Source organism: Rhopalosiphum padi, chromosome 2 (genome assembly GCF_020882245.1).
Source record: "Rhopalosiphum padi isolate XX-2018 chromosome 2, ASM2088224v1, whole genome shotgun sequence".
Classification (NCBI taxonomy): domain Eukaryota; kingdom Metazoa; phylum Arthropoda; class Insecta; order Hemiptera; family Aphididae; genus Rhopalosiphum; species Rhopalosiphum padi.
The window spans coordinates 59,962,437-59,977,821 of NC_083598.1; the positions used below are offsets into that span (position 1 = coordinate 59,962,437).

The 15,385-nt window shown below is 25.0% G+C and overlaps 1 protein-coding gene across 2 annotated transcripts in view; it reads right to left on the reverse strand.

Annotated features, from left to right (window-relative positions):
• Positions 1–15,001, reverse strand: part of LOC132922069 (uncharacterized) — a 111,275-nt gene extending 96,274 nt beyond the window's left edge. The window contains exons 1-2 of one of the 2 annotated variants that reach the window (XM_060985391.1): positions 14,815–15,001; positions 4,477–4,527 (exon numbers count right to left, since the gene is read on the reverse strand). The gene's annotated coding sequence lies outside the window, so the exon portion shown is untranslated. The remainder of the gene's footprint in view (positions 1–4,476; positions 4,528–14,814) is intronic. The other variant, XM_060985390.1, reaches the window with a different exon arrangement.
• Positions 15,002–15,385: the final 384 nt, after the last annotated feature.

The following is a 15,385-nucleotide window of genomic DNA, read 5'->3' on the forward strand; positions in this document are numbered from 1 at the left end:
AAATTATAAAAAAGTAATAAGAACCAAATTAAACTTAACAAAATTAAATTAAATATCCATAACCACTGTGTATCTAATAGATATAAGTTTTGTTGGTTGAAACTTCAGTACATATTTCAATGTGCACACTTTTAGTGCATTATACACAAATGCCTTTGTATCTTATTACTGATATGTTTATTTCCAAACAGTCGTTATCAGAATCTAAATAACCCAGAAAAACTTGTATATTTATCTAACTAATAGTGGAAAGATAAATGCCTAAGATCTTTAAAAAAACATTATCATATTTTACCACACTTCATAATTTTCTAAAAACATTAAGATAAATAGTTTTGTAAACAGATAACGATTTGAACAATTTATAACCATGAAATAGAAATTATAGAATCTACCATTATCACAGTAGTTGATTAGATACAAACAAAATAAACTGTACAGGAATTCGATGTGCATTGCAATGTGCAAGGTGACCAAAAGGGATAAGTGTATACTTAAGTTCTACCATATTGTTCGTTCCTTGGTAATTTGCCATAATTTATTTCACATTTCACAGCGAATTAAATACTTCTCAGGGGTGCACTTACATGGATTTCTAAGTACAATGCAATTCAGCCGCTAGGATATATAACATAGTCCTAACCACATTTAGACCAGTTAAAAAATAATACTAAAAAAAAACATATTTTAAATCAATAATTTAAACGGGGAAAAATCATTTTCTTTTATAGAATATTAGTGTTTGGTATTTTATTATTAATAAATTACAATTTTCGTCTTTATGTAATCTTTAGAATTTAGACTATTCTGTTTATAATAATTGTTATATCTTTACTAATCCGATATAAAAAAAATATATCTTCAAACGCAAAAGAAAATTCTTTATAAAAACAAACGTACAACCGTAACCGTGCAGTAAAGGAGAGAGGTAGTGGGCCTGTGCCCCGAGCGAAAATTTTAAGGGAACGTCAAAAAGTTAGGTTAGTTAATGAGGGGGGCGAATATTTTTAATTTTGCTCCGGGCGTCAAATTATGACGGCACGGCTCTGCATACAACATCGATTTGATTCTTAGGTGAGGAAAATAATCCTATTGAAAAAAAATAATCATTGTATAGTTTAGGTATTAAATTATTTCTTGTAAACTGTGGTAGGGTTATGGTTTTGATTGATTGTTTACAACATTATTTGTTATTAATTTATTTATAGTGACACCTGTTTATAGTAAAATATATATGATATTTACGGTAAATTGTTTAATTAATAGTATTTAGCCATTTAAATGTATTGTACATTTTATCCGATTATTGACAGTAAAATTTTTCTCACGTCATTATGTTGCATCCAAGACTGCATTGATTGTACACTTGATAGTTTAAAAAATAATCTTAATTTCAATAATACCTTTAATCTATGAATGCAGACGGTATTCAGTCGTAGATCCGAAAAAGACAGTTGACGGCGGTCGCCAGTCGGAATGATGCATGAAATGTAGTTGCGGCAAAACAATCTTATGTTATTTCGAAATCAAATATGTATGAGCCTGTATTATTCATAACTATAGCTTTCGACGTTAACGACTTTGCATATTTATACATAGCCTTACAGGTGTAATGATGCTCGAGGGGAAGAGAGAAATTTCCTTTCAAGATGTAACCAATAAATAATATAACATTTCGCATATTTATTATTTTATCCATACATCAACATTTCGCACACTTTTTCAGACAATTTTCTAACTTTGATTGCGTGCATACGTCATAAAATTATTCTTATTTGCTTTGTGTTATTTTTATTTTAATTAACATTTTTAGTTGTTGTTTTTTGCACAATAATTATTTAGTCGGTTAAAAACATTTAAATACTAAATTATTACTTTAGGTACCTAGCATGTAAATAAAAAAATAAGGAACAGTTTGTTTACTGTAAAAAAAAACTAGCATAATAGAGTTTGAAACAATCGTGAAAATAAAACACAATTAAAATGTTGAATAACTTTTTTTATTTTTCTATGAATATGAAAAAAAATCTGATAAACAATAATTTTAATAAATATTAACATTTACTAATTTTTACAGTCTAATATATATTATATGCATAATTATTGTTAAACAATAATGGAAAACATTTGAAGAGAAATTAAATTTTTCATATACAAGTCCCAAACTTTCAATTGACGAGAAATCAGTGTTATAATAATATTGCTAATTTAGGATTCATCATCAAAATAAAAATTATTGATCTAATTACTTATGATAATATATAGTTTTGAAATAATATTTTTTCATTAAAAAATTTTAATTTGTTGATTATTGAATGATGAACGAAAAAACTCAATATAAATATATCATATTTAATTAAACATTTTAGTTTTATTAATTACAAGAGGAAAGCATATTGTTTTAAAAAGCGGTGAAAAAAATTGAATAGCTTTTAAAGACAGTGAATCCATCACAAACCCTATTTAAAAAACAATTTTACAAACTATACCAGCGTTGGCGTAAAACGCATTTGCCGACAGGCTTTTAAAGAGCATTTAAAATAGATATTTTTACACGGTGTTTTTTTAAATTAGTTTACACTGTCAAATTTCATTACCGTTGCAAAACGCCAATGAAGAAGAAAGAGAATCCAAAAAAAAAAAAAAAAAAATCATATAACGCAAAAGAAATACGAAGTACAGTGAAAAAATTTAAGAATATTATGAAATAAGTATAAATCGTTCCTTATATACTTATTACATTCACGTTCATTGTTTATAAAATATTATACTACGTAAAGAAAACAAAAACAAAAACATTACATTACAACGACGTCAAAAACACCAAGATATAAGATAATGACATTTTTTTGTTTTTAATGTAGCATAGAAGATAAGGGTATAATATTATTTATTCAGTCAGTATTATATACGGCTATAATTTTATACATATACACAAGTCAAAATGTTGACGAAAACAATGATACTTTTTTTTCAATTCTGAAAATATAATATACATTTGAATCACTCAAAAATTCCAAAACAATAAAAAACAAAACATCCTTAACACACAAAGTTTGCATAAATGAAACGCGTATTATGTTCGTCACGTCGTATTCAACATACAGTTATAAAAAGGTAGGTACTGTATATTAGGTATCGAGTGGGTCACTATTATAAGTGTGATGAATTTGAATTCAATGATAATATATCATTGTATACTAAAAACGATTCTGAGTGGAAACGGTCTATCAGTCGTATTAGCAAGTGATATGTTTATTTTATATAATTCTATTTTTAGTATTAAGTATCAGTATTTATATAGGTAAGTATAATTTTTTTTGAAAATATTACATTTATTATATTATTAGTATTTAATTATTATAATAATATACACATATTTTTTTACTATATTGTATTAATTTATATAAATTTGAAATCATCTTTCTGTAAATATCATAAAAATAGATTCCATTAGTACCCATAAATTGATTTTTTTTTTTTAAATAAATGAAAAATATTATAATAATAATATAATATAATGTTATTGCATTTTTATTTTATTTTTTTGAAGAACAAACAATCATATATACAATTTATATTAATCTATACAATATAATGTTTTTAAATTATAATAAAATAATTATTTAACATATCGTTATTTATCGTTTAAAATGTTTAAATAAGTAATTTCGTCCAAATTGGAACTTAAAATGTCTATAAAAATAAATTATTTTTATACATTTTTTAGATTTTATAGTTTCAGTGTGAACTACTTATGAAGAATCTTGTATTAAATTTTCAAAACTTGATACATAAAGAAAGGGTTATGTATATTTTTAACTTCTAAAATATAGTTTGCAATTTTGAACATTTTATCATATAATGAAAATGGTAATATAAACATTTGGTGAAAATTACAAGTATCGATTGTTATTATTTTTTTTTATTTTAAATACAATGAAGTATCAAAATTTGTTATTAATATAAATATCAAATGATTCGAATATCGTAAACATTTGAACTTGAAATACTCTTAGAATTTATTTTTCATAAATAGGTTAAAAAACTAATAAATAATCTTTTATTCAATTTTTAAATCTTAGATATAAAAATAAAATTTTTTATGAATTTCTAACTACAAAATATTTACTAATTTTCGTAATTTTTATGAATTTTGTTAAAATGTTAACGTTAAAATCTTATAAAGAAAAATAATAATTATATATTTTTGATATTTTTTAATTGAGAAATGACAAACTATGAAAAGTTTGTATTCAATTTTCAAGCATTTATACTACCCAATAAATAATTTTTATCAATATTTATAAAAAAATAAAAAATAAAAAATTTCGTATGCTTACAAATAGCTCAAAAATTATATAATCATTTGGCGTACGTTTAAAGTATCTACGTTTATTCATTTTTCTCAATTATAAAAATAAATACAAGGAATTTTAAGAACAAATTAGTTCCAAATTGACATAAAAAACTTACCCCTATTTTTGAAAATCAAAGCATTTTATCGACAACTTATTGTGTACTCATCTACAAGAAAATAAAAAAAAAACATCATTGTAAAATCAATACATTCATCGCTCCACTCAGAATCTAAAAATGTGTGTAATGAATGCAACTGCTAGATTCTAAATATAATATAAATGTTATATAGATGAGCGTCTACATACGAATTCGTAGAAACAATATTTTATGCTAGTTTAACAATAATATGATGGGTGGTGTTCTCTGTTCACACAATTACTATGTTACAATATCAACAAATATCAATAACTTTATATATGTGTTGTTGTGATTTTAAGTTGTATTTAATCTTGTAACCATTACAATTAGTTATACTGTAATATTCAATTTGTATTTAATAAAACACCATAAGAAATTTATAAAAACCAACATGCTATAAATTTATAATTTCTCATTCTTTAATTCAACTTCCCGAAAAAGTCTAATGAAAATATATTAACGTGCCACGTAGGTAATAGTTCTATTTGCGAACTACTACTCATCGTTATTTTTTATTTAATAAAGATTATTATTTCGTTTTTAGATAATATTTATACTAGAATATTATTTTGTACAATATAATCTGATAAATAAAAAAAAACAAATTATTTTTATCAATTCTATGTTTTCCTAACCGTATATCACAAATTGTATTAAAAATATATCTAAAACCATCATACTATAAGACATAAGTACCTATATAACCATTGAGTCTGTATATAATAAAATATAAAATTGTTAAATAAGTACTGAATAGTGAATTGATATAGGTTCGATAAGGATTAGTGCGGTTGTCTTTCATTTTGGAATTAATTCATATTTATATTAGTAGGTATATTATACAGCCCAACAGAAATATAACAAAATGGAATTTATTATAAATTAAAAATCTGGCATGAAATTTACTGTTTTCATTATAAGTTATTTACGGATTTCAGTAGCTTAGAAAATGTTTAGACGTTTTCGAATATTTGTATAGTATATTTCATAATATTAATTTAGATCTCGGAGAAAAAGAAAATTTAAGCTTATTTGTATTATATTATGTTATTATGTATCTATATTAAATTTTTAAACGAATATAAATACCTATGATAGATATATATTTGATTAATATTAAGAACTATTTGAATATATTTGATTACTATTTAATAAAATTAAAACAAACTATACGACGTACAAATTCGAAATCGAATCGTAAATGTTGATGCAGACACACGCTTAATATGCAAAATCAAATCGACAAGGTAGTAGATACGCACATTCCCGTGGGCGTAATGTATAAAGTAAGCTATTTAAATCGATTCCTTTACATAAAATGTCTCTTAAGCCCTGGACAAATTTAAAAGCAAGTACAATTACCTATTTTATCGACTTTCCTTCTTTATAAATATATTAATAATAGGTTTCGTGTATTACCTATTGTATAATTAATAATTATATGTACAATGCAGGAACGTTTATTAATAATAATAATTGTTGATTTACTCGTGTTTATAAATACCGTGAATAATACTTGTAAAAACGCAAATATATATCTTAATGCAGACAAATAATTAATTTCGTATTCTTCTTTTGTATTATCTTTTCTACGCGCTTCACTATTTAGCTATAGATTCTACAGTATCAATATCATGTAATTATCTCCTACGGTAGTAGAATTCATAATTTTTCAAACTCCGATTATCTAGGTTTATGTAGTTAGATCGGTGAAGTTTTATCAGTGTTTCGGGTAAAATACCACTTAATTTAAGTTCTGATGATAAAAGCAGTTCGTTGATTAACGAGATATCGTTTATTAAGTTACTCTATTAATATGTTTTTTCCATCACAGTTAATATTTTTCAATTTGTGTTGCCAAAATGTTTTTTTGAGTTGTAACACAAATTATTTTCGATAAAGCGCTTTAATCGTTTTTATATACATTAAAATATAATATATTGGATGCTCCGCTTAAGTTATATTAAATGGTGAAAAAACAAACGTTATGGAATTTAATAATGTTAATTTTTAGATGTGTAAAATAACTTACTACCTACAACATATGCATTTTTTTCATTAATTTAATAACATATTATTTGTATCTATATTTACCAAATTTTAGTGGGTCATATAAGATAATTTTTATAAGCTTTTCAACAAAAAATGTATACAAAATTCTTGATTAAAATAACATTATAAAGCAAACAAAGAATAAAATCTGTAATATTAGCATATAAAATATAATAACTTGCAAATAATAATACATTTATTATAAAATAATATTATATAAGGGTTATATAAATTATATTAAAAGTTTTGTATTTATATTGAAATATTTAATTTTCTTGAAATTATTCAGTTTATAGCCTTTTTGCATAATTATTTATTAGGTATTTATTTAATTTTGTATAAAAATCGCTTATTGTATCACCTGAATAATGCTACGTACATTTAAATAATATCTTTTTATATAGAAAAATACATAATTTATATTTATATTAAATTTATCAAGTACAGTATTTTAATTTTTTTTTATCCAAGCTTAAGAAGGATAGTGTTTTAAAGTTGAATTTACTTAAAAGATAAGTAATACATTTAATCATCTTTACAGAGAACTGTATACTTATACAAATTCAACTATTCCAATCAAAAATTATACAAAGCCATAGTCAGTTAAAAAAAAATAGTCTTTCCTATTGAGAGTATCAATTCATCATTAGTTTTTTTTCAAGTGTTATGTTCAAAATCATTATGATGCAAAAAATGTAAGTGTTTTTTTTCTGATTTATATATTATTTAATATTTAAGAAATGAAATATGACAATGTATACACTACTTAATATTCATGCACATACATATAATGTATGTTTATTTATAAAATATATAGTTTTGATGATTTTAACTTCTGAGCTGAGCTACTGATATAATAATACGTACTTTAGTATGCTTCCGTTTTTTGAGTAATTTTTCAGTTTTTGAACATATAATCAATACTTATTGGTTTTTATATAAAAAAAAGTTTTATAATTGTATGTAGTATATGCGTTTTTATTCAGAGCAGTAAATTAACTATAATATATATCTTATTTACTTTATAAAATTATTAAAGTTTTAGTGCAATTATTTTTATAAATCATTAAAAAAAAAATTGACAAAATATAAACATAATTTTATTTAATTAAATTATAAAGGGTATGAAACTATGAACTACATAATATATCTATATTATATACTATGGTATCATATATACTTTTAGCATATCTATTCAAGTAAATAATAACTAATACTTACCAAACGTACGAAATAATCTAAATGTGTAAAGTAAATCTGCAGTCTATTATGTTTATTATGTATGTCAGATGTCTAAGGATAGCTGTATAATTTATTACTTTGAAAGTAAATACTTGTAAACATTAATTGAATGTACTTTTCCAGTTTTATAAGAGTTCTCACTAGTATGTACTATAATGATACTTGTACTTACACTTACATTTTTATGTCAAATATTTATTAAATTATAAAAAACCGCGATTGACTTAAGATTAATTTAAATATTTTGAAACAAATTAATACGTACATCATATAAAGCGTTTTATTATGAATATACCTAAGTCTAAGTTGCATATTCAATTCTCAATATAACCATTTTTCCACAATTTAGTTCAATTGTGTTAATAATTTTTTTTTCCGAACAGTCATGAGCGTGGCTTTGAAAAAAGTCTCTCCGAATATACCGTTAAAAATAAAAAGTTATGTAATGTATCATTATACATTTCACATCGGGATACTAATTCCTATTTCTCTTATTTTAATTGAAAAATATTAATTTTAGTCAATTGGATTCTCTCTTTTTTTTCTTTTTTATCTTTTTTTTTTAATGATGCTAAAAGAAGAAGATAAACTCAGTTTCACAAAACATTTCTCAAGAATAAAATATTTATTGAACATTACTATTGCCTTGCATATTATATAGGCTATAGGGCGTGTTGAACTTTGGAAATTGCAATGCCGCTGAAGATATGTACCTAAATGCATTATCTAATTATTTGGGTCACAAAAGAAAAAAAGCAAAGAGTGACAATTATTTGGAAAAAATCTTTTTTTTTTTCATCATTGTACTTCAAACAATTTTTATTTAATAAAACATATCATTTTATACATAGTAAGACTATAAAGTTTTTCACTTCATCCATCAAAAGACACATTTTTATTTAATAAAATAATTATTATTTATTTTCCTAAAGATATGAAACGTAAAATATTAACTGCAGTATCTCAAAAAAGAAACATTAAAATCGCATATAAATCATATTTAAAAATTAGAAAAAGTTAAATGAATGTTTTTGTAAGCTAAACGAATATTGATTAGGCATTATAGCTTATTATTTTATTATTACGTTGCTTTATACGTCCCACAAATATTATGGTACTGAATCAAAAAGTTTTGATTATATATGATCATTATTATTAATTAAAAAAAGTTTAAATTTCAATATTTTAAATCACAGCTATGATAATACATTATAATAATTTCATTAAAATTTCTTATTTTTTATCAGAATATAAAGGTTTTAAATGTTTACATAAATATTTTGTATTGTAATATTCCGTACACCGAATTTAATAGACTTTATTAACCAAATTCCCAAATAAACAAATAAAAATAAATTACTTTTTTAATAATTAAAAACTTTATAAGGTTATCAATTTTTATATAAATCCCGTAGTATAATAATATATTGTTAAGGGTTTTACGTAAAATAATATTTTATTAAAGTAATAAAACATAACTATTTACGTACATAACACCACAACTGGAAATTAAAAAAATCTCTTATATTTTAAAATTATATTAAAATGCTATTATCGAAAAATTCTACATATTAAAACCTTCCATCATCTCATTCAATTATTATTATTATAAGAAAATACTTTCTAAAAGTACTAGATTGAAATAAATGTACATAACAGAAATAAAATTCTGTAGAATAAAATTAAAATATGTATCATATATCGCTGTCGTAAAAATATACCTACGACCATAGTTATACATAGTTTATTCATTTACCTACTGGTACAGATTCAAATTGTATGAAATTAATTAACATTGATAGGCTGATTAAATTTACATAGTAACACAGTATCAGTAAACCTACATTGCAAAAAATGCAACAGTTCTCCAATATTATATTATTTATAGAATTGTTCATTATGTGTATATATTTATTCTTGGTTTGTAAATATTTGTAGGATTCAATAAATTATAAAAATAATATTTGATTATTTACGACATAATATTATATTTGATTTATATAATGTACGATATTTTTTTTAGAGGTGTTCGTACAAAAAATAAAAATGTATGATGCAGTTAAATAAAATAATTGTATTTCTTTCGTCCCAAATATACAACTGATAAATACGTCATAATCCTCCAAACATAGTACTAAACAAATAGTCACTATATAAATTCTATAATAATATAAACAATAAGTTGTACAATGTACATGAATTACTGTCGTTTGCCTCGAGTTTTAAGGAGATATAATTTACGTACGTGCTTTTTAAGTTTTTTGCTATCGATTACGTAAGTGACTGTCTCGTACTCCGTGGGTTCGAAAAATAAACATTTGAGAAAACAAAATTCACCGGGTACAATATTCTGCTAAACCGAAATAGGTATACGCTTCACCCATAAATATTGTATGTAGGTATATTGTTCTGCATGCAGTTCCGTCCGTCAACAATTTCGCACTTTCGAATTATATCTACGCATGTGTCGGCGTTCAACGAACGGACCTTTCCTATATAATATATTATTATAATATGACCGTGGTCGTTCCCTCGTGATCGTCGTTCGTTTTTATTCACTGGTGTATCGACGTGGTCGATTGCTTTCGCCGTTTTTATTTATTTCGAACTCCGATATTATTATAAAGTCGACATATATAGCAGCACCGTAGCTTATGTATTCGAACGATCTCTTCACGGTCTAACTTACTATACAAGCTTGTCTATACAAATCATATATTTTGCTACAGGTTCTTTAATAATACGAAATACATACAAAAATGAATGTCAAGATTTCTCGAAAAAAATCACGATAGTAATTTGTTTATGGTATAATATAATAATATATAGGTAAATCTAAAAAAAAAAACGTTATTTCGTTTATACAGCCATGCATGTGTAGCTTTTTAATACGGTAAATACTTTTGTTATTTTACAAAACATTATAAAGACATGCAACTTACATGATGTAAAGCATTATTCTCATTGTGCATAGTTAATAATATTATCGCATACGAAGTGGCAACTTCAATGTACAGAAATATTATATAAATAGACAATTTTCAAAGTCATGTAATAAAACAGCTTTTTGAGCTATTGCCGTTATGTAAGCATTATTATTTGCTTTTGAAATTCACTAATATTTCACAGTTGCTAACTTTTGGAAAAATATTCCAAGTCTGAAATCTGATTGATTCGACAAAAAAGAATAACTAACAATTAGAATATTATGACTTCATAAATCGACACCATAATCAGGTTAGGTAACTATTCAAAAATATTTACGTTAAACTTATTAAATATAATGCAATTTTTAGCATTATCACTCTAGTTGTAAATGCATTGATCATAATTCACTATAGGTATCGGAAATTATGACAGTTTCTAGTAATGAACATTTATGCTTTGAGTTTGTTAAGCTTCTTTAACTATGATTTAAATGTAATTGCGATTATGTAATACAATAAATTGTTTATACATTTATTAATAGTACCTACCCATTATTTTAAATTTATTGAAATTATTCTCGGTCTTATGATAATTTTATAATAATAAAGTCCCAAATTCGTTTTTTTTGTTTTTATACATTTTATTTTTAAATAATTCTTGTATAGATTTATACCAACTATTTCAAACAAATAAAAAAAATTTCTGGTTCAAAATATGTAATTATTATATAATATTTTAAATAAATATATTAATTTTAATTTATGCTATGCAAATATTACATAAAATATTATAAATAATTTAATAAAATATTAAAATAAAATTTAGAAGTAATTAAAAGCATAATATACCTAACTAATCTAACTAGTAACTATGTTTCATAACCAAATATGTTTTAATTTATTTGAACTAAAACATCTATGTATACTTTATATTGTATATAGATGGTACTAATATGTATTTGTGTCAAAACAAAACTATGAATTTAATTTATAAGTTTTCATGATTTGTAAAACTATGTTTGTTTGGTAATTACTTGTATAGTAGCTCAAAATGCATTATCTTTATACGTATACATTTACTTTACACTGAACGTTGAAATTAACTTCAGTAATTTATCAACAATTTTACACGCATCTTATCGTTTACCTACACTGAGAAAATGTATAACTTTGTTATTCATTATTATCTATAGGTTGTTTTTAAATAATATTATATAAATGTATTTGATAAGTTAATATACATGTTTTAATTTTTAATAATCAATAATAATTAGTATTTACATTATATTTTTTAGTTAAAATATAATATTTTGAAATACAAATGTTAGTTCATCTTAAATTTAATAACTTAATGAAATTGTATTCATGTATTTTTTAACTTAACAGGTTCGCTTATTTTACAAAATATGCATAAATAAGTTTAATAAATAAACTTAGAAAAAAAATAATAAATTAATAGGTACTAAATATATGCTTGTCCATATTTACATAAGAATTTTGTCTACCAATTATTTTAGAAATACAACTAATTATAACTTTTCAATCTAACTTGTATTGGCTTTTTTACAAATATATTTACATATATATATTATACATACATTTAATTTGTATTGTGTAAAATAAATATCAACTTTTTTTAAATTTAACCTTGTGCACTTATTTGTATACCTATAACATTATCTCTATTCAATATATAATATAAAGTTAAGTTTTTTTTTTTTTATAAGAAAATGAATATTTACAATCTGTGTACAATAAATTAATATACAAAGTAATATAATATAATATATAAAAAAATGTACACTCGAAATAAGTCGATCGACACTACATCAAATATTCAAAGTGATAAAACAAAATGTTTTGGTTTTGTTTTATCATCTATAATTTATACAGACGTATTAATAAGTAAATTTAATTTCAATAAAAACGACAATTTTTGATATTTATAAATATGATGTAAAGAATTATAGAGTAATTGGTACGTACACATACGTACGTTACACATAAAAAGCCAATCATTTAAATTTAATTTGAACCCTTAGAAGTTTAATTATTTATGTTTTTACTTCCTTGTACAATCTTAACCGAATGAAAATAGCAAATACGGTTTAATATCCGCAAAAGATATATAATTATTAGTGCTCTCAGAAATGATTATTTACCTCTACCATGATTTCCGTTGCCTGTGGCGCGTACGTTTATATGTGTGAACAGTACCACATGATGATGATGTTTGAAACCATTTAAATAATATAAATTTAAAGGCGTTTGATTTTTCTCAGAATAGGTAAATACATTAATTAATCGCGTTATATGATTAATACCCACGCCATGTATTGAATACATTTTAGAATAATATTAAGTGATTTAATGCTTTTATGAAAAATTTACCCATATATATATATATATGACACTGGAATATTTTATTTATTTATTTTTACTGACCCACGGCAACATTAGCCATTGGTTGAAATTGACTGAATATTTAAATTAATAATGAAGTTTTTAATAAGTACATATTATATATTAATATTACCATAAATCATAATAGATAATATATTTTCTAACCCAAAAAATCTATGTATTCTCTTAAAATAAAACAGGTATTTTAATGAAACGTTAATTTTAATTAAATAATAATATTATACGTCAATACAATTCTTTAGTAAAATGTAATGGTGATAAAATAATTAATTAAATAGTAACGTATGTGTATGCATCACATGCAGATATCATGTTCGTTTGATTGAAATTTAAGGAACAATCTTATAATATTATATTATGTATAATTAATTGTTAAAATCAATATAATATAATTTTTTTATTAATTAACCTTCGTTAAGACGATATTTATATAATCTGATTTCATATTATTAGTACACATATGTAATATCAGGCGGTACCAACAATTGAACATTTTACCAATTACTGTGTACGTTTTCTATTTAAAAAAATTATCCTATAAAATAATTTATTGTCGTTGCTTTTTAGCGCCTAGATGATTAAAATTTGACAATATACGTAGTGCATAATTGTCTTTTAAAGGTTAATGACAAAACGAAAACAAACAAAAAAAAACCCCATTGTCATCATTAGGTCGTGACTAGAAAACGAAATGATTTATCGTAAAAATAATAATCGCCACAGCACGAATATAAAATAAATAAATTATAATTAGCAATCATCTACTCGAATCGGAAATTAATCGAACAGATTAATAGGCAATAGAATCGATGTTTAATACAAATCTTACACGCGATACGCACACCGGACGACGCAGTGACATCATTACACGGTAATAATGATTTATCTCATTAATGTATTGTGCATCGTATTCATTAGTCCCTATGAACATATAATAATATGCGTAGTGCGAATAGCCGGGTCTCGATCGATGGAAATAACAATTATTGCGCAACGCGATAACGTCCTGTGATGTCGATCTGATCCACGTCGTTCCAGACGATCCACAGCAAACCCATCCATACTGTCGAACCGTCGCGCGTCGGTGCGTTACGAAACACAAGATGGAAAAACAAATAAATAAAACGTATATACTACTATACGAAATAACAACTATTAACTATCGTATAATATGCAGTCTACCCCCCTCCCCGTTTAAAATGATTTTATTACTTACATAGTAACAACGCAGTGGTTAAGCCAAGATTTTTTTCGTAGAGGGCTGATCAATTTTCGTAAAGTAGAATTTAAAAATTTTGTAACGATTTTCATAGACCATTAAAAATGAAAATAATTTTTAAATTTTCTTGATATTTTGAGAGGGGCTGCGGCCCCCTTAGCCCTCCCCCTAGCTACGCCACTGCAACGACATCATTATCCCAATGGACTCTCGAGTCGTTTTGAATTCCTTTTCTATGTATAATATAGTACTACGTACCGTTTGTAAAGGATTTTTATTTTCATTCATAAATAATATTATATTATAAAGTTTCAATTGTTAAGCTGTATTAATTTAAATATTGAAAGCTATTGAAAAAAAAAAAATAATAAAAAATCATTCTAAACTATTATAGTCCATAGCGTATATTACACGTGTATAATATAATATCGTGTCGGTGAGTGCACTTACCTCTAATAACGATATTGTAACTCGGCCGAAACTCTTCTAAAACAAATATAATATTACGTCGTTACGAACTACGAAAGTTCGCGGCCCCAACGTGGACACCGCGGTCGCACTCGAACGACACACGCGCGCGGCGTTCACTGAATTCGGCGGTGACGGTGGCAATACGCGTCGAGCAACTGGTCGGTTTTTCGGCGCCGTCGGCCACACGATCCCTCCGAGCAGCGCCGCGCCGGAGAGGCCGCCGACACGACGGCGCGGCGTGGGCGTGACGCTTGCGCTTAGCACACACACACACACACACACACGTATAATTTTATATAAATATATGTGTGTGTGTGTATGTGAATTTTTTTTTTTCAGTTTTTGTTTGCCCCTCACCCCCTTCCAACCGCCGCTACTCACGGTCGCCCACCTCGACGCGTTCTCTTGTCAACCACCGCCGCACCGACTCTTGCACGCACCACCTACACCCTCCACCCGACGGCCGCGTAAGAATATCCATTTTGTCTCGTCGGTTAACCGGGTGGTGTATTCTCTTTGCATATTTTCCTGTGTGTGTGTCCGTTTTTTG